This window comes from Peromyscus maniculatus, chromosome 2 (genome assembly GCF_049852395.1).
Source record: "Peromyscus maniculatus bairdii isolate BWxNUB_F1_BW_parent chromosome 2, HU_Pman_BW_mat_3.1, whole genome shotgun sequence".
Lineage (NCBI taxonomy): Eukaryota > Metazoa > Chordata > Mammalia > Rodentia > Cricetidae > Peromyscus > Peromyscus maniculatus.
In genome coordinates, this window is record NC_134853.1 from 149565529 (window position 1) to 149590896 (window position 25368).

General features: G+C 49.8%; 1 long non-coding RNA gene across 1 annotated transcript; it reads left to right on the forward strand.

The window, feature by feature from the left end:
* Window positions 1–366: 366 nt before the first annotated feature.
* Window positions 367–12786, forward strand: LOC121827389 (uncharacterized). The gene is made up of 4 exons (XR_006069662.2): window positions 367–660; window positions 1103–1273; window positions 2671–2773; window positions 12127–12786. It is a non-coding gene; the product is annotated as an uncharacterized LOC121827389 (long non-coding RNA).
* The last annotated feature ends 12582 nt before the right edge of the window (window positions 12787–25368 follow it).

Here is a 25368-nt window from a genome sequence, read left to right on the forward strand (position 1 = left end):
TTACAGCATTATTTATTTATTTATTATTATTTATTTATTTATTCATTCATTCATTCATTCATTTATTTATTTATTGTGTGTGTGTATGTGTGTGTGTGTGTGTGTGTGTGTGTGTGTGTGTGTGTGTGTGTGATTGAGAGTGAGCATGTGAGCATGTGTGCTCATGCATGCTCATGCTCATGCCTCAGCACATTTTAGGACATGTCAGGCTGAGCAGCAAGCACCTTCATCCCCTGAGTCACCTTGCCTTCTCCAAGTGTTTCTTCTTTAGGAGGGAGATCCACAGCAGAGAGGACAGGGGGGTGCCCACGCACAGAGCAGCTCCACCCTTGTCCCACCCATAGCAGAACAGCAGTCATTTTCCTCCTCAGGGATTGTAACAACTCTAGTTAGAGGTACTCCTTGATTTAGAATCATTATCATTTCCCCCCGTAGATGGCGTCTTTATTTCCATACACTCATAGCAAGCCTAACGATCGTGATCACGTTCAAAGCACTCTGATTTTCTGTGCACTCCTGGGCATTCCAAGCTGATAAGCTCTGCCTCTTCTTCCCTAGGCCGAACTTTTCATTTCTTCTTTCTGCTCCAGAGAGGACCTCCCAGGCGGCATCTCCAGGGTGGCGACAGCCGCCATCCTTGCTTCCTTTCTGGTACCAGAGGTGAGTCTCTTAACAGTTCGCCCTTTGCTTTTCTTTGCAGAACACCTACTTCTCTCCTTCCTGGCTTGCTGGGAGTTTGGCCGTGAATGGATGACAGTTTTGGTTAAACGCCTTTTCTGCACCCGTTCAGATGAGCATCTGTTTTTCAAAGACTCCCTAATGTGACAAATTACTTTCCTGAATACATTACTGCTAACCATGCGCCACATTCCCGGCAGAAGGAAGCCGCTGTGATCTATTACCTGATTCATTCATTGCTGGGATTTTCAGTGCTGTTATAATTATTTACATTAATTGAATAATTAATTTTACGTTAATTAATTGATAAAGTAATTGTAGTGCCAAGATTGAATCCAGGGCCTTGTGTATGCTAGGCCAATACTCTAGTCCTTGAGCTACGTCCCCAGCCCTTCATGTTTATTTTTAAAATTTTTATTCATAGGCCTGGATCGATGATGGCTCTGTGGTGAAGAGCGCTTGCTGCTTCAGCAGAGGACTTGGGTTTGCATCCCAGAACCTGCATAACGGCTCACAACTGTACACATGCACACTCCTGCCGCCTTACAGACCTGGAGGTCAAAGGGAGTTGATTCTCACCATCCACCTTGGGGAGGTATGGAGTTTCTTGTTTCCATCACAGTGGCATGTGATCCAGCTGACCCACGAGCTTCTTCTGGGCCATTTTCTGGATGCACGCCGCCACTTGTGGCTTTTTAAAATGGCTTCTGGGGACACACCTGGGCTCCTTAGAGCAGTCTGGCAACATCACCACTTGATGAACATCTCTTCCGCTTTGTCCCGTCCCGTCCCGTTCATTCTTAAAAGGCAACTTGCGTTCACATTTTTAAGTCAATCTGCTCTTTAGCTTTCTCTTTATGGTGTGACCCTGGGTTCAAGGCTTTGTTAGTCTCACAAACAGAAATGTCTTCAGAATCCCCATCATCAGGATTTCTGAGAAGCTGTACAACCCCTGGCTAAAGCCTTATCGGTATATTTCTACAATTGACTTCACTCCTTCAGTGTTTTTACAGTTTCCGAGAATCTTATGTTTTTTGGGGGGGTTGGTTTCAATAGCTACATTTTTGTCCAGGAGATACTCTGTGAGTCTAAACTCGAGAGTTTATTGGCCCAGAGTTCTGCATCTAGTTTCCCTTTTTCCATCTCAAGTTTGGGGGTAACCCCCCTTCTCCATGGCATGTGTCTTATTTTGTTCCCTCACCCCTTTATTCTGGCCCCCTCCTCTGTTTCTATGTATTTTCCAGACAATAAACTTTGGTTTTATTACATTTTATTTTTAATTCAACCAATCTGTGCCTCAGTTTCCCTGAATAATACTAAGGAAGACCATCACTAGAGTAAAGGGCCTAAAAAAATTGAGAATTCAGAAGGTCGGAGGTTGGCCACAGCTGTCCACCAGGGCACCAGGGCAGATGTGGAGAGGAGGTTGGGAGGCAGGGCGGGGGGAACCTTGTACTCCCAGGGTGAGCAGAGGGGAAGGGAATTTTCTGTGAACTATGCAAAGGCCATGGAATTCCGTTGACGCTTGAGCAATATTACTGGGACTTTCTGAGGGGATGGGTCTCAGCAGCAGGGAAGGGTGAACAGATAGGGAGGACTGTGGGTGAGGGATAAAAGGTCAGCCAGAGAGACAGACCTCCTTCTCTGCCAGGGAACTCTCTGGTTCCAATAAACTGCACCTCAGAAAAAAGCCGACATAGGTGTATCCCCTCCCCCCCACAACTGAGAGATACCACAGCTTAAACATTTTTTAAATTAAAAGTAAACACGAAGGGCCGGGGACATAGCTCAATGACTAGAGTGTTGGCTTAGCATGCACAAAGCCCCCAGATTCAATCTTAGCACCACAAAGTCCTTTGTCAATTAATTAATGTAAAATGAATTATTCAATTAACGTAAAACATTATAACAGCACGGAAGTCCCAGCAGTGAGCGAGGGGAAGCAGCTCAGACAGCATGTGCTGCATCTAAAGCTCTGATCTTTCCTTCTAGGCCCCTTTCCTCAGCCAGGATCCCGGAGGGGAAGGAAAAGGAAGTGAACAAATGATACATATCCACCTTCTCGCCCCTGATCAGCTGGGGTCCTCCAATCTCGGTGAGCCCTGAGCTGGGATGTGCGGGTAGACTCCTAGCCCAACTGTATCTGAAAGTGGCGAGCGGAAGTAGGGCTAATTGCCGCTGTGGCTTCTGTGGTTGTGGCTCCGGTGGCTGCTGAAGGCAGAATGCCTGTGAAGCTTCTCATGGTACTGACACTAACCCAGACCTCAATAAGGCCTCTGGGGTCACTTGCTGTCAGTTGGCTTTGAAAATCACCACTTCTGTTGCTCTCTGGGCTGAACGAGTTATTATTAGTCCCTCGCTCGCTTTGCCAGGTGACACCTTCGATGCGTGGGTCATGATGACAGTGGTTGCCTAGGTTACCTTCAGGAGGCTGAAGGCTACTGTTGTTGAAACTATTGATTTTTCACTTGTGCAGGTGACCTCTCACGTTACAAGGCAGACCACCACTCTTAGCCCCCCACACTACCATTTTCTGAACACGCGTAACAGAATGATCCATGAAGACCGTGGATGAGTTGGTCTCACCTCTAGTTCCTTTCCCCACGACTTAAACCACAGGATTCTTTGTCCCCCAAGTGGCCCCAAGCCCTGTGCTTGGAGAGGCCGAGCTGAGCCTTGAGTCTTCCTCTCCATGCCTGGCTACCCTGTGAATTGACTCTCTTTTTGCAAAACTTACCATTTCAGTGAGTAGGAAGTGATGTGGGTCTGTGCTCATGGTGTCCTTGGGAGCTCAGAGGAGACTTGACTGAAGACAGAGAGCCCAGAGGAATTGATGTCCATGTGTGGGTTGTACTCGCCCAAATGGGTGAATGAATTGGTGATAAACTCATTAGATATTTTTAAGGAAAAATTATGTTAGGGGGTTTTCTCATCCCTCCCTCTCTAGGAACTCTGAGTAGCAGGGCCAAAATCTGAGAGCATGGTGATCAGTCCCAGAGGAAGGCCCCAGACACTCAAACTGATAACTCCAATTGGCAGCAGGCTCTGGTAAATGCCAACAGTGACCATACACAAGAACATGAGGATGGCTTCCTGTGTGGGATGGTAGGGTTAACTGTCACTTTGACACAATCTAGAGTCACCACTATAGAGTCTCCATGAGGGATTATCTAGGTCAGACCGGCCTTCTGGTATACCTGTGGGGCATTATCTTGATAGCATTGAGGTGGGAGGATCAACCCACTATGGGTGACACCAATCCTTAGACAGGGGATCCTGATCTGAGCCCCAAGCAGAGGCAGCCACCCCTCCTGTGGCTCTCCCAATAAATCTTTTGGGTGAGATTTGTTGTGTGGTGTGACTTTCTGGTATTCATTGGCTCCTGACTGCCAGGATTCATTTCCTCTCAGAATCAGAAGCTCCAACATTTCCACTGGGGAAACCTTCCCAGTCAGAGCTGCAGCACTTAGAACATGTGTATCTTGGATAACTGTAATAGTCCTTTATCAGGTGTGGTTGGCAAATATTTTCTCCCCTGCCAATGGCATGTCTGCTGATTCTCTTTACCATTTTTCAGAGAGCAGAAAAACGTAATTTTAGTGAAGCCCAACATCAATTGATTTTTCTTTCATGAATCCAGGCTTTTAATCTTGTATACAAAACTCACTACTAGAGCCAGGGAGACAGCACAGTCAGTAAAGTGCTTGTCACAAATGCGTGAGGACCTGTGTTTATGTCTTATAAGCCCACAGGAAGAGCTGGTGTGGCAGGACATATCTGTGAGCCCAGTGCTAGGGCTGTGCAGGACTTGTTGGCCAGCCAATCATGCTGAAACAATACACTTGGTTCAGTGAGAGACCCTGCCTCAAAAAATAAGGACACCTGACGGCCTCTACCTGCACACCTACATTTATGTACACACATCATCATCATCATACAGACAGATACACACACACGTGCACACATGCGTAAATGTACACAAGCATGTGTCCACACACACTAATTCATTGTCAAAGGCAAAGCCACCAATGTTTTCTACTGAAATGTTTTCTGTTTAGTTATTTTTTTTTTGTGGCTGTTGTGAGATGTGTCCAGGTTCATTTTAAAGATGTGGAGTTTAATTTGCCATGCACCATTTTCCATACAGACTGTCTTTTGTCAGTTGAAGCCTTTCAGTTCTCTGCTGAGTGCGAGACAAAATAGGAAAAATATACTGTGCAGGTTAAGGGTTCTGTTTGCAGTCAAAGAATAAGTTCTTGTTTGTCCCGTGTTAAGTTCTTGAAAGTTAGGTCTTCTACTTGTGTAGCCAGAAAGTTTCTCCAGTTCTCCTTCCCACTTCCTGTGGCCGCTTGGTCCCTAGTAAACACACAGAGGCTTATGTTATTTACAAACTGTATGGCCTATGGATCAGGCTTCTTGCTAGCTAGCTCTTATATCTTAAATTAACCCGTTTCTATTAAACTAAAAGTTTCCACATGTACTCGTGGCTTACCAGTACTTTTACATTTTGCTTCTCCTGATGGCGGCTACTGGCTTCTCCCCAGACTCCGCCTTTCTCTTTCCTGTCTCTCGCAGATTTCCCGCCTGCCTCTAAGCTGCCTTGCCATAGGCCAAATCAACTTTATTTATTAGCCAATGGGAGCAACACATATTCACAGCATGCAGAAAGACATCCCACAGCATACTTGTAATTAAGTATAAGTTCCTGATTCTTAGCTCTGAAGTAAACTGCAAAACACGGTTTTCAACCTACACTGAACTTGCGACCCCATTCACATGATGTACATCCTGACCCTTGTTCCTTTCCTTCATTGTATCTTTCTAACAACATGTAACAGCCAACTCTCTCACCCCTGGGAATACCTTATCTCTCCTATAAAATGGACCCCAAGAGGCCAGTAGGAGCTGCTCTCTCAAATCCTGACTTAGGGTGAGACAGCCAGGTGATCAGTCCTGGGTGCACCCTGAAACACAGCTTGCTTTAATTGGACAATTGTGGATTTGGTCTTTTCTCCTCGTGGTTCTACTGAGAACTCTGGGCAATTCCTGGCTCTCATCTCTGTCTTCTCCTTTGGCTCCTCTAGATGGGAGGAAGTATGGTAGGTATTCTGAGACACCTGCCGGGTCTTAATGACTGTGGTCTGCTTTATCACATACATATGCCTCCTTCTGCATTCCGGGTGGGAAAGCATCATGGGAGTCATCTTTGAGTTCATCTGTTCCTTCCTGTTGCCATGTCCAGTCTATTGACAAATCGATGAGCAGCATCTGTTTCTTTCACAACCCTTTTTCATTGCTAGCCTTTCCTCCGGATCCTCTTGAGTGTCCATCTCCTGAATCAACAGTCATTTGCTCTCACCCTGTTTCTCCCCTGGAGCCCTCAACACATTCATCATAGTTGTTTGAAATTCTCCGCTGATCTATGTTGTCTCTGAGCCTCATCCTTAAGTCCCCTTTGTTTCTTTTTATCCACATTTTTTCTTCTCTCTTATCATCTCCTGTGATTTTTGTTGAAAGCCAGACATGCGGTAGCTCGTAATAGAAACTGAGTTGAAAAAAGCCTTCGGCATGAAGATTTGTTTTAATCATGCTGGATTTAATGTTTAGCGTGCCCAGGGTCAAATGTAGCTGTAAGTTCTGGGGCCTGGATTCCTCAGTTCTTGTTCTGTCTCTAGGATTCTTCTTCAAAGAACTGTCTGTTTTTGTTTCTGAGACAGAGTTTTGCTGTTTAGTCTTGGCCAACTTGGGCTCACTATGTAGCCCAGGCTAGCTGTAAACTTGCATCAATCCTTCTTCTCAGCTGACTTGGGCTCACAATGTAGCCTAGGCTAGCTGTGAACTTGTACCAGTCCTTCTTTGTCAGCTTCCAGAGTGCCAGATACACAGGCTTGTGTCAACAGGGGCTCCTCAGACAGCCTCATTTTTGCAACTCCTAGCTGCCCCCACACCCTGCCCCCACTGCAGCTCTGTGAAGGAGTCAGCGGGGTGTGGGATGATGAGTTCAGGGAGGAATCCCATTCAGTGTTTCTGTGGGACTGTGGGCTGCGGTTAGGGGAATTCCTCACTCCTAGGTGTGATAAGGGCCTCATCTCAAAGAGTAGGCTTCCCCAGGAAAAGGGGTCTACACCACCAGGGAGCAGGTGTGGGAGCTGGACAGATAACTGTAAGCAAAGTGCTTGCCTTGCACTCCGAGTTTGGATTCTGAGACCCTGCCTCAGAAAATAAGGTGGAGAGAGTGATTGGGGAAAAAAATCCTTGGTGGGTTACAGGTTTTATAGATTAAGGGCATGAGAACTCACCATCCCGTGTCCCCTTGAGGGTCATTATTTTTATTTCAAAGGGACACCACAAGAAAGGTTTGTGGACTAATCCCTACTCACTGTGAGTGAAACTCGAGCTCTGTCCCTATTGACCCCTGAAGTTCCTACCAGGACTTAGGTGACAGAGGCACTTTGAGTACTCAGGAATGATGTCAACTCTGCACTCGTCCTTGGGCAGACTGTGTTCTCTCTAAGCATCAAGTGAGCAAAGTGGGGCACACCTGCAATCCCACCATTTTGGAGTCAGGAGAATCAGAAGTTCAAGATAATTTTTCCTATGTGAACAGCTTGAGGCCAGCCTTGGCTACACAAGATCCTATACAAACAAATGAAGAAAGAGTGTTAAGACCAGGCTCCAACTCCTCCTTCCTCTTCTGAGCTCACCATTGGGCAAACTCCATGTCCTACTGAGTCTCAGCCTGCTTCATCTTCAGCATCCATGGCCTTGATCTTGTGCTTAACTGTCCACTGAACTGCCATGACCTGTTTCTTCAGAGAGCTCATAGCCCACCCATGTTCTTGCTGTGTGGTCTTGAGGAGCTCCCCTCTTCTCTTCTCTTCTCTCTCTCTCTCTCTCTCTCTCTCTCTCTCTCTCTCTCTCTCTCTGCCTCAGTTTCCCCATGGATCCACTGAGGAATGATGTTTACTAGCCTTCTGAGTAACCTCCTCCCTCGCTCTGTGTTGTTGATTGCTTTAAAAAAAAAAACAACAACTCTTTTTGGAATGCCTACCACCCAGCTCCCAAATAAATCACTTGTGGAGGCTTATTCTTTTTTTTTTTTTTTTTTTTTTTTGGTTTTTCGAGACAGGGTTTCTCTGTGTAGCTTTGCGCCTTTCCTGGAACTCACTTGGTAGTCCAGGCTGGCCTCGAACTCACAGAGATCCGCCTGCCTCTGCCTCCCAAGTGCTGGGATTAAAGGCGTGCGCCACCACGCCCGGCCGGAGGCTTATTCTTAATTATAAATGATCAGCCTTAGCTTGGCTTGTTTCTAGCCAAGTATTCTTTTTCTTTTTTTGGTTTTTTGAGACAGGGTTTCTCTGTGTAGCTTTGGAGCCTGTCCTGGAACTCACTCTGTAGACCAGGCTGGCCTCGAACTCACAGAGATCTGCCTGCCTCTGCCTCCCAAGTGCTGGGATTAAAGGCATGCACCACCACCACCCGGCAGCTTTTCTTAACTTTAAATTATCCCATCTACCCTTTGCCTCTTGGCTTTTACTTTTCTCTGTTTCTGTATATCTTACTTTTACTCTTATTCTGTGGCTGGCTGGGTGGCTGGGTGGCTGGCTCCTCTCCTTGTTCTCTTATTCCTTCTTCTTCTCTCCTCCCAGATTTCTCCTTCTATTTATCTTCTCTGCCTGCCAGCCCTGCCTATCCTTTCTCCTGCCTCGCCATTGGCAGTTTAGCTCTTTATTAGACCATCAGTTGTTTTAGACAGGCATAGTAACACAGCTTCACAGATTTAAACAAGTGCAACATAAATAAACCACACCTTAAAATAATATTCTACAACACTCTGTGTCTTGGATTCTTGGACTCTTAAGTGCCTGTGTCAGCAGCCATATGTGACTCTTAGGTCCACTCACTGCCGGGGGAGGCCACTGTTGAAGATCCCAGCACATCCCATCTGCAAAGCTCTTGGTTAATTGTTGGCTTCTGCTTCCTGACTCCCTCACTCTCTGAGGAAAAGTATCTATGGCTGGGGGCAGTTGGCTGGCTGCCAGTTTCTGCTGTGAAGAAAGGAAACTTCTTATGTTGCCTACCCAGAGGACACACTGTGAAGGGGCTGGAGAGATCCCAGGATATGAGGTCTTCAAGCTTGGCTCCTGCCCTGCAGGCACTGCCCCTCCCCCTGCCCTACACCCCCCTCCCACCTCGAACCCACCTGCTGTGTCTCAGGGATGAGAACATTAACACAGGACCCCTAGCCTGAGCTTGGTCCCTGTCCCTTTGTGGCCTCCACGGTGTACAGGGCTGCAGCACAGAGCAGAGCCACGGCTGACCCTCTCACTGCCACAGTGCTCCCAGGAGGAGTCTGGGGATGGATTTGACTCTGTCAGTCTCCCGTCTGCCTGACTGTAAAGCCATGAACTTGGAGGTGAGCAGCCCAGGCATGGGGGTCTCTGGATCCTGAACTTGACAAGTATGACCGGAACATGACCTTCCTGGGAGAGTTCTAAGCCAGGGAGCTTTTCCATTCCCCTGAGAACTTCTTACCCAGTCCACTGGGCTTTGCCTAGGTAAGAGGATCCACCATGGGTAGCTGACGAGGGCCAGGGTGTTTGGGACAACAACTACATGCCGGTTGGGCCATCACTCTCTTACCAATTGCTCTTGGAGCCAGGCTGGTCCTCTAGACCTGGGCAGGGTTTAGGGCAATAGAGACTCCTGCTAGTCCAGAAGAAGTCTATAAAAGGCCTCCGTTTATGAACTCCAAGCTGAGGGGGATTTAGAGGCTGGCTTTATCATTGATTTTGCGGGGGAGGAAGCTAGGTTCACAAGTTCACACCTGAGACAGCTTTGCTGTGGCTCTGCAGTGGGCTACAGCAGAGAAGGCGTTATTGATGTGACCTCCGACCTTGGGAGGAGTCATAATGAGGCTAAGAAGCTCCCGTTTGGGTGGGGTCCCCCCCAAATCCTGTGAAGAGGGAACTACTTCTGTTTCTGAGGTAGATAACATGGTTCTGCCAATGCCAAGGATGGAGAGAAATGAGATTCTCCTACTGGGGTCTCCGAGGAGGCCCAGGCTTAGCACTGGGATTGCAAAGAACAGCAATTCCAGCAAGTGCAGGAGTCAAGTGATTTCCCAGAGGCTGCAGGCCCAGCCTACCCTCCTGGTCCCCCAGGCCCTCCCTTCAGCAGCTGAGTCAATCACCCCTCCCCCATCCAGGGCTCAGAAGATGGGACAAGGAGGAGACACCCACCTGGTCACAGGGTGGACGATGACAACTCTGGTGTGAGCTCTGTGGGATCCTTCCTCTCCTGGGCTGTGAAACCTTTGGAGGATGCCATGCCCGCCCTGAGCCTCGGTGTCATCACCTGTGACAGACTGCACTCAGCATTTTGTGGGGTAGGGTCTAGGGCAAGAACAGCCACGGATGCCAGGTGCTGAGCTGACTTCACAGCACCATCCTGTGGGACCTTGGACTCATGTCTCGGCTGTGAGGTGGGAATGGAGTTGTCCTCATGAGCAACAACACCACTCAGGTTCATGCTGGGTATGTGTGGCCGGCTGTCAATGTCCCTTGCCCTGGCTCCACACATAGGGACAAAAGCCAGGAGCCCCATGCTCCTCATATTTTCTCTCCTCCACCAGATGAGGTGGGAAGGAAGTGGCAGCACCAGGTCTGGATGCTGGCCCTGCAGCACCCTGATTCCCTTTGTGCCTCAGTTTCCCCTTCTGTAAAGGGGAGGATGATGCAGAGTTCTGACTGACTGAGGAATTTCTTCTCACTGGGCTTTGCACACCTTGTACTCTCCCTGGATAGACATCACAAGAATCCTATCAGGGACACTATCAGTCTTATTTTACTGATGGAGAAACTGAGGCACATGTGGGTAATACTCTGCCCTGGAGTCATCTAGAATGAGGTGAAAGTGGGATTTGACCCCAAGGATCTTGGCTCCCAGGCACCCAGTCAGGGATCCCCTAAGAGAAATGACCTGGTGGACTGAAGTGTGCTGTAGAAGTGCCCGGCATGGCCTCCTGCTGTGAGGGAGAGAATGGGACCAAGAGGCCTTGGAGAGACGTGGCTTCACGAGGTAGGGTCCAGCCCAGGGCTCAGGGGGGTGGCAGGGGGCTGTCCCAGACTCAGTCCTGTGAACAGAAAATAATGCAGCCCCAGCAGCTTGTCCGTCATGATGTTAGCTGGTTCTCGCCTCTCTTCCTAAGAATTTGCACATTTTCCCCTCGTTCAGTATCACCGTGTTATCAATTTGATGTCTTTGGCCCTATAATCAGGAGTGAGTTGTGGCCTCATCTCAGCCGCTCACGAGGGTCTATTGACTCATCTGCCCTCACTATTTAGCGAGTAATTCTTCCCATGGGCTTCCATTGATTTCCAGATAGAAATATTTCTCCATGTAACGGGATCCTGCCTCAGGTGAATGAGAGTCATGTCAGCACGGCTCTCTCTCTGGACCATTTAATTACAAGAACAGCATCAGTTCAATGCGAGGAACACTGTGTGCCGTCCTATGGAGCTTGCTTTGTTCCTTCAGGTTGGGTGTTTTGCCTTTTAGAAAGCTTCCCCATCTCTGTTTAGAGTGTGTGTGTGTGTGTGTGTGTGTGTGTGTGTGTGTGTGTGTGTACACACTCGTGTACTTGTGTGCGTGGAGGTCAGAGGTCAGCCTCAGGTGTCGTTCCTCAGGATCTTCCCACTTTATTGTTTTTGAGGCAGGACCTCTCCCTGAGCTGGGAACTCACCAGGTAAACTAGGCTGGTTGGTCAACAAGCTCCAGGGATCATCTGCCTCCACCTCTACAGCGTTAGGATTATGGGCACACATGACCACCCCCAGCTTTTTATGTGGGATTTTGGCATCCAAACCTAGGTCCTCACACTCCTGTGGTGAGTGCTTCGCCAATGGAGTCGACTCCTCAGCCTGCCTTATGTCTCAGCCATAGCCTGACATACCATTTGCTGGTCACAGTCTCTGACGACAGGTCTGCAGACTGAGGTACTATGTTTACCTGGCTGGGAGTTGCTGGGAGTTTTTCTCTTTGTGGTGTGACTGTGGTACCTAGTCTAAAATACCCCCCAGTGTTCCTGCCTTTTGACTCCCATCCTGTTTAAGAGTTTCCGGAGGGATTCCTTAAATAGAATCTGAAGCTTGCCACTCTTCCATCTATAACCTCCCTTTCTCCAGTTCAACCATATTGTGTGCCCTTTCGACTTCTTTGTTTTAGAAGAGAAACCTATTTGAGTATATCCCCTCCACTAGACAATTATACTAGTTCTCTGGCTGCTCTAAAGTTTACCTTCTACAGTTTTAATTTTTGAGAATTTAATTATCATGTCTCAGCCTACCCTGTTCGGGGGTCTGTCTTTGTTCACGGCACTCAGCTTCTTGGATATGTAGGTCTGTGTCTTTCACCAAATTTAGAAGCTCTCTTTGGTCATTGTTTCAGATACCCTCATTCCCATGCTCCTCTCCTGCTTGACGTCTGCTGAGATGACTGTGAGCATTTCCACTGTGCTGCGTGAGCCTCCAGACTGTACCTCCTTCCCTTCGCCGAGGCAGGTGGCTTCCATCATCTGTCTCTGAGTTCACCGATGCCATCCCACCAGCTCTCTACTGCTGCATCTGTCCGAAACGCTGTTCCCATGCCTGTGTCTCTTAGCCCTGTGATGTCAGCTTTCTATAAACTTCTGTCTATGTACTGGGATTTCCACCTTGTTTGGAGATGATTTGGAGTTGGTCTGAAGCATGTTATGGTGACTGTTTAAACAAATCCTTGTCAAACAATTCCATGGTGTGACTCATCCTGAAGTTTGGCATTGCTGTATCTGTCCATTCCTGTTATAACAAAGGAGGGCGTCCAGCCTGGACAGTTGCGTCTACACTGGAAGAGGATTCAAGCAGCTTTGGGACAGGGAAGGCGCCTGCTTTGGTGCTCCTGACACTGTGCTGTGCTGTAAAGAAGAACCTGGGTGTGAATTCTAACTCCAGTGCTTATTCACTCATGGATGGGTCTCCAACTCTTGCCTGGAGCTGCACCTGCTCTTGACAACCCAGGATGCTTTCCCGCTGTGTGGGGCTCAGCAGATGTGTGCTGCACCCGTGCGCGCGTCAGAGAGGCCCTGTGCTTTCTGTCCTGGTCTTGCACACATGCATCTGGGCCCAGAAACTTCTCCATGGTCTCTGGCCTTCAGGGTGTGTAGAACCCCTGAACAGGAAGTTGGTGGGTCCTTCTGCCAAGAGCCTGACCACCTCAGCAACCATTTTCCTCGAAAACAATAGCTGTGCCCCTTGGGAAACAGTAACGTCCCCCTCCTCCGCCAATGGTTTTTGGGCTTTTTTGGGCAGATAGTACTGGGGTTGGGGCCTCGGGGACCAGAGGGAACGTCAGTGTGAGTGGTGCCACCCCTGGGCATGTGGTTCTGGTTGTATAAGAAAGCAGGCTGAGCAAGCCAGGAGGAGCAAGCCAGTAAACCGTGTTCCTCCATGGCTTCAGCTTCTTCAGTTCCTGCCTCCAGTTCCTGTCCTGCCTTCTCTTCATGATGGACTATAACTCTGAGCTGAAATAAACCCTCTTTTCCCAAAGTTGCTTTTGGTCATGTTCTTTATCCCAGCAATAGTAACCCAGGCACTTCTCAAACCCTGTCCCTTGGTTCCTGCATATTCACCTAGCGTTGAATGGCCTTGAAGGTCCCTTGGCCCTCCCTGTCTCTAAGGAACAAGGAAGAAGCCCAGAGAGGGAGACCGATTTCCCAAGGTCACACAGCAGTCATAGGCAGAGCTGCAGAGGAGGGCTCAAGGGCAGGTCCTTGCAGCCACCCTGAGCCACCGCTGACACACTGGAGAGCGCACAAACCATTCTCTTCCACAACCTGCAGACCCAGGACTAACCGTTCCATCACACCCAGAGTTGACAGCTAAGGAGTCCCTGTGTGCGTAGCGACTTTTCAAAAGAAGGTTCAAAGAGAAGTTGATGAATGGAGCCTCTCCTTTCCCCCGGGGGATTATAGATTTCCTTTCTCTCTCTTCCTATTATCCTTTCATTTTTCATGGGTCTCTGACACACAGCCTTTCCCAGCAGCCACGTTCTCCGAGGGCTCCGCTCCTGCCGCAGACTGGGCCTGTGAGGCTGCGGTTGACACTCAGCCCCTCGGCCGGCCGCCCCCTCCTCCGAGCCCACTCTAAACTTCTCTGTTCCATGAACTGGAGGATATTCAGGAGGAAGTCACCCATGTGGCCTTAAGTTTCTCAACAATCCTGTTTACAGAGTTAACAAATGGCAACTTCCTATAATGAATCTCTGCCTGGCTCAACATGTCACATCACCTGTATTTGATGCAGCGGTCTCCCTGGACCATGGGGACATACCCCAGATCCTTAAGTAGGCACCTGAACCTGTAGCTAACAAATCCCTTCTCTACTGTTTTCCCATGTGCATTCATATCTACAATCAAGCCGAATTTGTCAATTAAGCCATGAATTGGACTCTAATGATAGTACACAGTACCAGTGAGGTCAATGCTCTCTTTCCCAAAAGGTCTTGTTGGTTCTACAACTTCCTGAACCACACCACTGGCTGGGGATGAGGCGTTCAAATGCGTGAGCCTTTGGAAGACATTTTCATTCAAACCACAAAAGGAGTTACCTGCTCAGCTAAGCCAGGATCAGACCCCCAATCTCATCTTCTAAAAAGGTCTCTGGAGACAGGGATGGGGTAAATCTCAGCTGGTGGAGGTGTTTTCCATTGGCTAACACAGTGGAGGAGATTTATCAATGTAAAAGCAAGTCTTCCTATTAAAATAACTGCCAATCCCAGACTGTTCCTGGGCTGCAGCGGGTCACCATTACTCCGAGTACTTAAAGCACAATATTCCAGATAAAGCATGTTCAACGTGGGCTGTCTTCACTCTCCGGCAATGCAGATCTTGTGTGGAGTTTCCCTTCTCTTCATTTTGCATAGAGAGAGGCTCTTGGCGGCAAATGCCAAGCGCAGTACTGGGACTCTGGTGTGAAGGGCCATTATTAAGTCACAGAAGGGTTCCTTACGTCCAAGCCCTACGACAGCCACTATTTGACTAGTGGGAAGGTAGCATGTACCTTGGGGACACATTGGAGAAAGGAGGATTCCCATACTGGATGGATGGACAAGATTCCCGTGAGAGTTGATGATGTCTACTTAAAGCAGGGCATGTGTGGAAACTCAGGAATTATTTATCTCTGTGAATACTTTAATGGAAGTTCTCCTTGTAATACTTTTGAACTGTGCTCAAGCGCGGGTAACCAAAACCAGAGAAGGCCAAATCTTACACACTGAGGGGCTTTGTCTCGAGGTAAATACAGGTGTTTCCACACTAAAATCTGATGCCTTTTGTTTGTTTGTTTGTGTGGCCCCTTTTGAGGCACAGTCTTACTAGGTAGACCTGTCCGGCCTGCTTCTGCCTCCTGGGTGTTGGGATTAAAAGTGTGTGCCACCACAGCTGGCCACAATGACATTTTCATTCTGATCAGCCACATCTCAAGGGCTCAGCTCCTGTGTGTGGCCAGCAGCCACCAGGATGGGGAATATAGGACTAACAGTGTCCCAGTGTCCCCTTAATTCTGATGGTCTGGATTCAATATCAGGATCGGGGGATGGTTTTTGCAGCTGGTGGAAATGGGCCGCCAACATAACGTCCTGGCTGTGAGCAGAGGCTTTGCAGCCACTGGGTCCTGGTTTAATTCCCGGGCCTGCCCCTTGTCGCAGGTGCCTTGGACAAGTGACCTCCTGGTTTGTGGGGAGACAGCTGAGGTTGTGCAGGTAAATCGCCAGGCACACTGCTCTGCCCTGTCTCATGGCGAATGATGGCTGCTGTGATCACACAGAGATTCTGCTCCTGTCTCCTGCAGAGACCTGACTCATTCTGTGACTGTCTCTCCTGGCTGTATCTGGTGTTTCCTGGCCTGCTGATCTGCTGGGAAGCCGTTGCCCTGTGTTGAGACTGTTCTGCAAGGAGGGTCTGTAGGATTCCCAGAGCATACAGCCTGGCCAGGGTCCGAGCAGACCTCCATCACAGTTCTTCCTGCTTTGTTCCAGGAAGACTGGGGAGGAGAGGGGACCTCCAAAGTTGATTGCCAGGGTGTGAACTTGGTGATCTGGACAGCGGTGACCAGGCACGTGGGCCATGCTCACAGAGGCTTTGGGTGATATAAGGAACTCTTTCCCCAACCCCACGGTGACCTGGTTCCCACTATGAACTGCAGCCTCCTCCTCTAAAGCACACACACACACACACACACACACACACACACACACACACACACACAAGGCCTCCTCATGGGCAAGTGCATGCCTGTTTCCCACTGACTCCAGTCCCACAGAACTGAGAGAAACCTAGGCGTCTTTCTCACTTCATGGCTCTCAGGAAACTGCAAAAAGAAGAACTGTCAAGACAGGGTCCTGTATGCTTGGATATAATGTAAATATTTATGTTGTCCAAATTAACACCTACATCAACAACGCAAGAGGTGCGACTCACCGATACAAGGTGTGGGGAACTTCTGCTCCAGGAAGAGTCGGAAGAAAAACACGCAGAAAAAATGAGGCTCGGGAAAAGGCTTTAATGGAGACTTTTTCTCAAGAAAAGGAAGGGGCCTGGGGGAGGGGCAGGGAGGAGCTTCGCAGGGGGGTGGGGGAACCGAGGCTCAGCCCCCAGAAGACCAGAAGGATGTGGTAGTCTTTGGAACTGTTCTGGGTCGTGTCTCCCCCCACCCCCCATGATCCTGAGGCCAGGTGTGAACTTTATCACCCCTGACCACAGAGACTGAGTTCTGTCAGCTGCTTTCTGCTGAGGAAGATGGTGTTTGCTGCTGAGGGCCCTGGCAAGGCACAGGTGACGGCTAGTATAGGGTGTGGTCACTGCTGGGGCACACAGCAAAGAGTGTCCTGAGCTCGAGACAGAGTCCAAAGTGCCCTTGTCCGGTACTGCTGTTACCATGGTGACCGTCCTTTCTGGGGGAAGGGTCTCCACGCCCGTCATGATCGACATCATGGCCGCCGTACTAACCAAGGCTGTCTTGTGACACTCACTGTGCCAGTGTCCCCTTTGCCATCACCACGGTCGCTGCCGTCTTTCTCAACCCTTGGAGAGCATCACCAGGCTTGGCTTTCATGGTTGGTATCGAAGCTGCAGGACAGAGGGGCGCTGACGCCCGTCCTGTGACACAGAGGGGCGCTGATGCCCATCCTGTGACACAGAGGGGCGCTGACGCCCGTCCGTCCTGTGACAGACACACAGCAAGCCGGTGGGGAGGTGAGATTCAAACCTCGGGGTGCCTGGCTCAGAGGCTGTCAGAATTTGGATTGGAGGTGTCCCCCGAGGGCTGTGCTGGAGCTTCCAGAAGGTGACTGGATCACATGGGCTGTGACTACCTTGCTAGATGAATCCACAGATGAGGCCAGACTTTGACAGTTGTCTTAGTTAGGGTTTCTATTGCTGTGAAGAGACACCATGACCACGGCAACTCTTATAAAGGGAAACATTTAATGGGGGCTAGCTTACAGTACAGCAGTTTTTAGTCCATTATCATCATGGTGGGAAGCGAGGCAGCATGCAGGCAGACATGGTGCTGGAGAAGGAGCTGAGAGTTCTTATATCCTGGTGCACAGACAACAGGAAGTAGTCTGAGACACTAGGCAGTATCTTGAGCACATATAAGACTCCCAACACATGTCTCCCCAGTGACACACTTTTTCCAACAAGACCACACCTACTCAAACAAGGCCACACCTCCCAAAAGTGCCACTCCCTTTGGGGGCCATTTTCTTTCAAACCCCCACAGTGGTGCTGTTTGGAGGCAATGGAAACTTGGAAGGGGCTCTAGGAAGCAGATTGTGGGACCTGTGGCTTTGAAGGTTGTACCAGGTCCTCCAGTACCCTCTGCCTACTGTCTGCTTGAAGCAAGCTACTTTACCCTTCTACATGCTTTCTGCTGGGACACCTTGCTGTACTATACATGGCCCCAAAGTCAAGTGACCAGGACTGAAAACTCTGAAAGGAGCCAAAGTCAACCTCTTTTAGCAAGTTGCATCCTCAGGCATTTTGTTACAATCAAGGAAAACAACTGCAGAAGCAGAATCTCCACCCATCACCCACAAAACCCAAACAGCAGAGGGTGGATGTGCCTCTGAATGTGATCCGCACAGGTTGACCCACTGACCTGCCACCCACACAGACTACTGCACATAACCGGCAGCTGAAGGCATACTGTGTGCCTCGGTAAGTCCCAGCACACCACTGGATACTTAACACCCACGGTCTCCTGGTGTGTATCACCTCCGTGGAGGAGGGTCCTGAGGGTCAGAGGAGGTGAGGCCACTCTGGATGTTACTGGGGTTGTTGAAGAGATACAGCTCGACATCTGTGGGGACAAAACAAAGTGACCCAAGACATCTGTGTCTTGGGAAACGGGAACAGCAGGGAAGGGTCCATCAGTGATGGAGGGGAAACCGAGGGTGAGAGACTTGGGTGGCAAAGCCTTTGCTGGCTTCCCCAGACCATGATGGACCTGGATGAAGACTGCCACTCCCAGCCCGGTCCCTGACTGTCCACCAACTCCTGAAGCACAGGGAAATTTCCAGAGGACAAATGACCCTGGGCTCTGCCGGTATCCACCCCCTACATCAGAGTAAGCAGCCAGCCGGGTGCTCCCCTTGGAATTCTTGCCCCCTCCATCAAGGTAAGTGAGCGCCGTGCTCCTCGTGAAACGGGTTTGGTTGCGACCTTCATCTCATGCGTCTGATGGAAAAATGAGTTCTGTCACACTCTTTGACGCTGACCGTCAGAGCAAAGCGTTTGGGGAGACGGATCTCTCACTCTGATGGCGAAACGCCTTTGTAACGAGCCTTTAATCCAGTTTCCGTGCAGAAGCAGGAGCTGACATTTGGAAAAGCATTTGCCCCAACGCTCCTCTCATTTCCTGCTGCCCCTTTTCGTCACTTACAAAACATCACCATGGAGAAGGGTGCAGGCACGGCAATCTTTCTTTGGTTCCTGGTGATAATTTCTCAGGAGAACACGAGAAAGCTCCAGCTTTGTATTTCAGTGTCTGGGGAAGAGAGAGAGCCCTGGCTGCCTGCGCCGAAACAGCTGAGGCCTGGGGACAGCCTGCCCTCTAGTCCCTGCCTTCCCTCCACCTTCACCCCTCCACCTTCACCCCTCCACCTGCACCCCTCCACCTCCACACCTCCACCTTCACCCCTCCACCCGCACCCCTCCACCTGCACCCCTCCACCTGCACCCCTCCACCTTCACCCCTCCACTTCACCCCTCCACCTTCACCCCTCCACCTGTACCCCTCTACCTGCACCACTCCACCTGCACCCCTCCACCTTCACCCCTCCACCTGCACCCCTCCACCCCTCCACCTGCACCCCTCCACCTGCACCCCTCCACCTTCACCCCTCCACCTTCACCCCTCCACCTTCACCCCTCCACCTTCACCCCTCCACCTGCACCCCTCCACCTCCACCCCTCCACATCCACCCCTCCACCTCTCCACCTGCACCCCTCCACCTCCACCCCTCCGCCTCCACCCCTCCACCCCTCCACCTGCACCCCTCCACCTGCACCCCTCCACCTGCACCCCTCCACCTGCACCCCTCCACCTGCACCCCTCCACCCCTCCACCTGCACCCCTCCACCCCTCCACCTGCACCCCTCCACCTGCACCCCTCCACCTGCACCCCTCCACCCCTCCACCTGCACCCCTCCACCTGCACCCCTCCACCCCTTGGAACACTGTTACCACTTCCTGACCTGAGATGTGTTGGGCAGCATGAACAGAAGAGCAGAGAGTTTGGCTCAACTGATTAAGACAAAATGCCCCCTGATAAACAGTATTAGGCAGTGGCTGTCCAGCTTGGCCACACTCAGGAAATGTCGACAAAGGTCTTGGCTCTTTCTATTCCCCCTTTACTGTCTTGGCCTGTGTTGAATTTTGGTCCTTAGCTTGTTGCCTCGTGGTTGCAAGATGGCTGCTGCATCTCCAAACGTCACATCTCACATCTAAGTTGAGAAGAGGGCTGGGAGATGAAGCTTAAAAAAATATTTCCCAGAAGGACTTCCACCACCTGAAGATTTCTTCTCATGCCCCTGTGGTCATCAAGGTTGTGCCTCCCAAGTCCCTCTCTGGAGAAGGGGGATGGGGTGACAGGCTGAGCTTGTCCCAAAGGCAGGGAGATCCATATCACCTGGTAGGCTTTTGCTGTGAGTGAAGTGGGGGAAGGGCAGCCGTGTCCACCTTTCCTTAGTGTTGGCTGATGAGCAGTCCCAAGAATTGGAGTGTGGGCTGATAGCCAAGTCCATGTCCTAGGACTAGAGAGCCCCACTCTGAATGTCTGCCCTACCCACTACCTGTGACATGGCTGTCCCTTATAGGGTAGGAATCATGACAGCATCTAACAGGAAGCTGTTAAGGTGATGTTGGATCCTGGCAGATCTTGGTGCCTGGGTTGTTTACACTACTAGTGCAGCCATTGGGTGCATCTGTGAAATGGGCCCATGGCTCCCACTCTGCCCAGCCCTAGGCCACATTGGAGGGACCAGGAGTTCAGGAGTATGTGTACTTCTTGCTGAGAGGAGCCCTGGCTGAATGTATCCATCATCTCCCTCTTCCAAGGGGGCAGGGTGCTACTTTCCCCGAGCTTTACAGATGGAAACCGAGGCTCAGGGGAGGCAACCCAAGGTCCAGAAGAACAGCTATGTTCGGGTTCCAGAACTGTGTCCCTCTGCAGGACATCTCTGTGTGGAGATGGCTCAGGTAGGAAAGCAGGAAGCCCAGGACTTACCTCAGGACTGTCACCCTGATCCAAGCTGGTGGCTGGTCTGGTCTCTCTCCATCTAGTTATCTGTTTCTTCCAGTACTCGAAGCGCCCAGAACCTGCCCGTGTTGTGGGGAGACTCTCCCCCATTCCACTCGTCCCTCCCTTTCCCAAACCAGCAAATGAACATAAGTGGCACCATCAGTGGCGTCGGTTTCTTGGCAGCTTCCACTCTTGGAGGAAATAATGTATATCGTATACATTTGACAGACAATAAGCATATGCCAATGAGAATAATCTGCTGGTATTTGCAGACACGTTGCAGTATGCAAAGCCTGCTTCCCGTGGCCGCACACCCACGTGCATTGTGAGCCTGGCACTCAGCGCTGGGCGGCCCTTTCAGGGGCCTCAACCTTGCTGGTGCCCTACCATACCTATGCTGCCCTGCCTAGCTTACCTGCTTCCCAGGTGTACCCAAGTATTGCCCTTAGAAGCGGAGTGGGGAGGGGAAGTTAAGAGAGCTCCTACAGTCATCCCTCCCATTTAGATGGAGAAACAGACTGATTCTCTAGCCAGTCACTCACCCAAACAGCCCCTGTGTGCCAGGGATCCCCCCTGGAAGCTAGGGATGTGGCAGGTGTGTGGTGGCAGGATGTGTAAAAAACAGGTAAAGGTCTCAGTAAACCAGTGTGTCACCAACGGTGCAGGGAGTGTCTGGCAAGGGCCCCCCAGCAGCAGAGGGATGGGACTTTACTAAGATGATCAAAAACGTGCTGCATGTCCTGTGGTTTCATATGCTGTGAGCAGAGCCTCCTGTGGCTCTGTAAATCACCCCCCCCCCCAGGACAGCCATGTCCTCAACCCTGACTTCCTAAAAGCTTTCCTCTCTCTGTTGCTTCTTATGGCCCAGAGACCACAGGACATCATCACAGGACAATGACAGAGAGGATGAGGAGCCCACAGTGAGGCAGAGTCTGGGGTTCCAACCGAGTTCTAGCTCTCCTAAGACCCAGGTGGGAAAGCTTCAGGGCTGCCTCTGGCTGAAACCACAGGCTGCGGGGCCTCTCCTGGATGAAACCACAGGCTGCGGGCCTCTCCTGGCTGAAACCACAGGCTGCGGGGCCTCTCCTGGATGAAACCACAGGCTGCGGGCCTCTCCTGGCTGAAACCACAGGCAACGGGGCCTCTCCTGGCTGGAACCACAGGCTGCGGGCCTCTCCCTTCCTTGCTGTAACACCTGGGGAAGATGATGGTGATGGTGACGACGACGACGACGATGACGGTGGTGATGGTGGTGGTGGTGGTGGTGGTGATGGTGGTGGTGGTGACTGCACCTCTCTGAGCTCAGACTCTCAGGTGAGGATTGCAGATAGCCATGGGGTAGGACCAGAGTTAACTGTGTGGCACAGGGGGAGGTGCCAGCCCTAAGTGTGCCCCGGACGGTAGCTCCTTCTGCGTTTGGGGGGCACTAATCCCCAGCCTCTCACTGGTGGAGTATGGAGGAGAGAAGGAGTCAGGCACTCCCGTGGCCAACGTTCAGACCAGTCTCTAGCTGTCACTCGGTGTGTGATGCGAGCAAGTGGCTTGACACAAGCCTTTTCCATTTCCCCACCTGTAAAATGGGTGCAAGAATTCTGACCACGCAGGTTAGTGTGGAGATTAGATCAGGTAAGTCGGCCAGAGGGGGCCACTGCACTCACGTGACACTTCCTGGGGCACTCAGAGAGGGATTGTTGTGTGGCCTGCAATGTCTAAATGAGTAACACTTGCTTCCTAGGGCTGTTGAAGTAGTGAAGTTCTGTATGTGAGGTGCTTAGTGCGAGAGCCCAGCCAGGGCCAGTGTTTACTGTTTCCACCTGAGTAGGTGCTGGGCAGAGGGGGCCCTGAAGGTGCCTTTCAACCACCAGTTCCACCACTACCACCACCATCACCACCACTACCACCATCAAAACCACCACCATCATTACCACCACTATCATCACTACCATTACTACCATAACCACTACCACCTGTTGTGGGATAATCTTTTTGTACACTGTGAAGATGTATCTCTGCTAAGGCACCTTCTGATTGGTTTAATAAAGAGCCGAATGGCCAATAGCTAGGCAGGAAGAGGATAGGCAGGACTTTCAGGCAGAGATAGGAAGTCTGGGAAGAAGAGAGGCAGAATTCGCCAGCAAGACAAGGAAAGCAGGACATACAGTGTGGAGGAGAGGTAATGAGCCACATGGCAGAATCTAGATTCGTATAAATGAGTTAAGTTTTAAGAGATGGTTGAGTACACGCTTAAGCTAAGGCCAAGCTTTCATAATTAATACAAAGTCTCCATGTCATTATTTGGGAACTGGTGGTACAAAGAAAGACCGACTACATTTGGTGCCCAACGTGCAGCACGTATAGCCACATAGGGCCTAAGAACCAACAAAAGTTCTGAACAGGGAGCCTGATGCAGATTCCTAGCAATGGCAGTCTCTAAAGCAGGCCCAGTGTTCGTGGTATACAGAGGCCCACCAACTTCCCAGAGGTGGCATGAGCCTTGACTCTCACAGACTCAAGGGGGCAGAGCCAGCTGCCAGCACTGTGTGCCAAGTGGAGCCATGCAGCAGGTAGCCTGGTGCTTTCGGGATTGTCTCACATGGTCAGAGAAGACTGCAGGAGCAGAGAAAGCCAGGTTGAAACAGAAAAGGTCTGAAAAAGTGTGCTTAAAATGTGCTTAGGTGCTGAAGAAAGAAAAAAATGGGTATAGGCAGTCACAGAAAAAATAGTTTAAAAATAATAAAGTCTTTAAAAAAGAGAGTTAAGTAATATATAAAAACAAGGCCCATAAGGATTGGAAATATTATAACACAGGATGTCTGGATCCTATGTAGTGCTTTATTAACTTTAAATTTTTTTAATGCTAAAGAGCGAAAAGCAACAACTGCTGAGAGACACTGGACTGTAGGAAAAAAACTGCTAAATTATGCCAGCCTACATATTTTAAGGATGTCTTAACTTCAGAATGGAAGTCAGGAAATGTGTTGCATTGGGGGAGAGGTTATACCTTTGTTTCCATAGGAAACAAGAAGCTGTGGATTCCTTCAAAATTAATGAAGATAAGATTTAACTGAGGGAGACTTCCTAAAAATCTAGGCTTCAGACATGAGGGAAGAAACCAAGAAAAACTACAAGACAGGTGACACATATGCTGATCCCTTGACATGGGAACAGCTCTGAGACTGGATGAGACATGATAACTCTTGTTGGCTACAGACTTCTTACATACTATCCTCGTGACTTCTTACATACTATCCTTTTCTATGGCATGACTGGAGATTGATATTACAGCTCAGTTATATAGTCAAAATGGACTTATAAAGTTGACAGATGCCCTTTACCTGCTCAAACATAGAACAAAAACCTTCTTTAGCTGACTTATAACACCATACATTCCATACTTGTGTTAATGTAGATAATATACATTGCCTTTAAAAGTTTCTATGTTTTCAGAAAAATAGGACCTAATAAAGACAAATAGCCCAGGTGATCCAGCCTCTCAGAATGCCTCTGTTACAGTTTCCTCAAAAATCTGTATCCAGAACAACTTCAAGGATGCTAGCTAAGGTGATCTAGCCTTGCAGACTACTCTAGCCAGGACTTCAGATAAGCTCTGTACTTTCCCATCACACAGAGATTGAAAAGCAAATGATGCAGCCAGTTCTCCCAGGATTTGACCATTATCCCAATTTTCTCAGGGCCCCCTAACAACATTGTCCTCAGACAACAGGAAGTAAAATTTTAAGAACACCAAGAGGTGGGGTGGGTGTATTTTTGGTCACACAGTGGGTTATGGATGTTTGTCATTGCTTAGGGGGTTAGTTGCAAGTTGTTATTGGTAATGGTCAGGGGATTAACTAAGCAAAGGAAGTTAGAGCCAAGGTTTTCTTTCTGAAAAGAAAAAGGCAGGAGTATAGGAATTATAGAATAAAAGGGTAGACTATTGATCTACTAAAAAGCAACTACTAATCTCAAATATTTTACATTGACTCCCAAACATCACTCTCCCATATTTCCTCTGAATACCTGGGCAACCTCAATGGTTTTCTTCCTCCTCTGACGCTCCCCTCAATCCAAGGAGTTTTATCTTCTCACAGTATCGGAGCTCTGGCCCCCACAATAAGGCCTCCAGCCTGAGGCTCCTACTCCCCCTCACTATTTTTCTTTTTAGAGATTTACTTGTGTGTGTGCCTGTCTGTGAAGGCCAGAAGGGGGCGTTGGATCCCGTGGAACTGGAGTTAGAGGCTTGTGAGCATCCAATATGGGTACTAGGGTCCCAACTCAGATTCTCGGACAGAGTCTTTCCTAACCCCTGAACCATTTCTTCACCTTCCCGTCTCTAACAACCTCTTTTGTCCTCAAGTGCTGCGGGTTATTCTGCTACTGCAAAGAGCCTGGATCAGACAAGGAAAATGAACGTTTTTAAAAAATGTTCTTTCTGTCCATGATGTGTCTCTTGGGTTCACAGAGGTCTCACTAAATACGAGGCACTAGGCTCCAGCAAACCTGGGTGGAAATGAGACCCACGATCTGGGCGCTTGTGTGTGACAGGTGACAGCTGCTGGCTGTAGGGTCAGCTGGATGTAGACATGTCACTAAGGAGTCATGATCATGCTTGTGTAGGCCATGGGTCTCATCTGCTAGGCTCAGCTGCGCTGAGGACAGAGGCTCTGGTGGCTTCTGAGTCCCCCGCTCTCTGCTGGGATGTCACAGGCTCCACAGATGATACTGGGATTTCAGAGCCCTGAGGTCTCTGTGCCCCACAGCCTCCTGGCAGTTCATAAAAGGCTCCTCACCCCAGGAAACCATCATTCTCCCCTAGTTCTCAGGCACATGTGTGCCAGGACTTGACCCCAA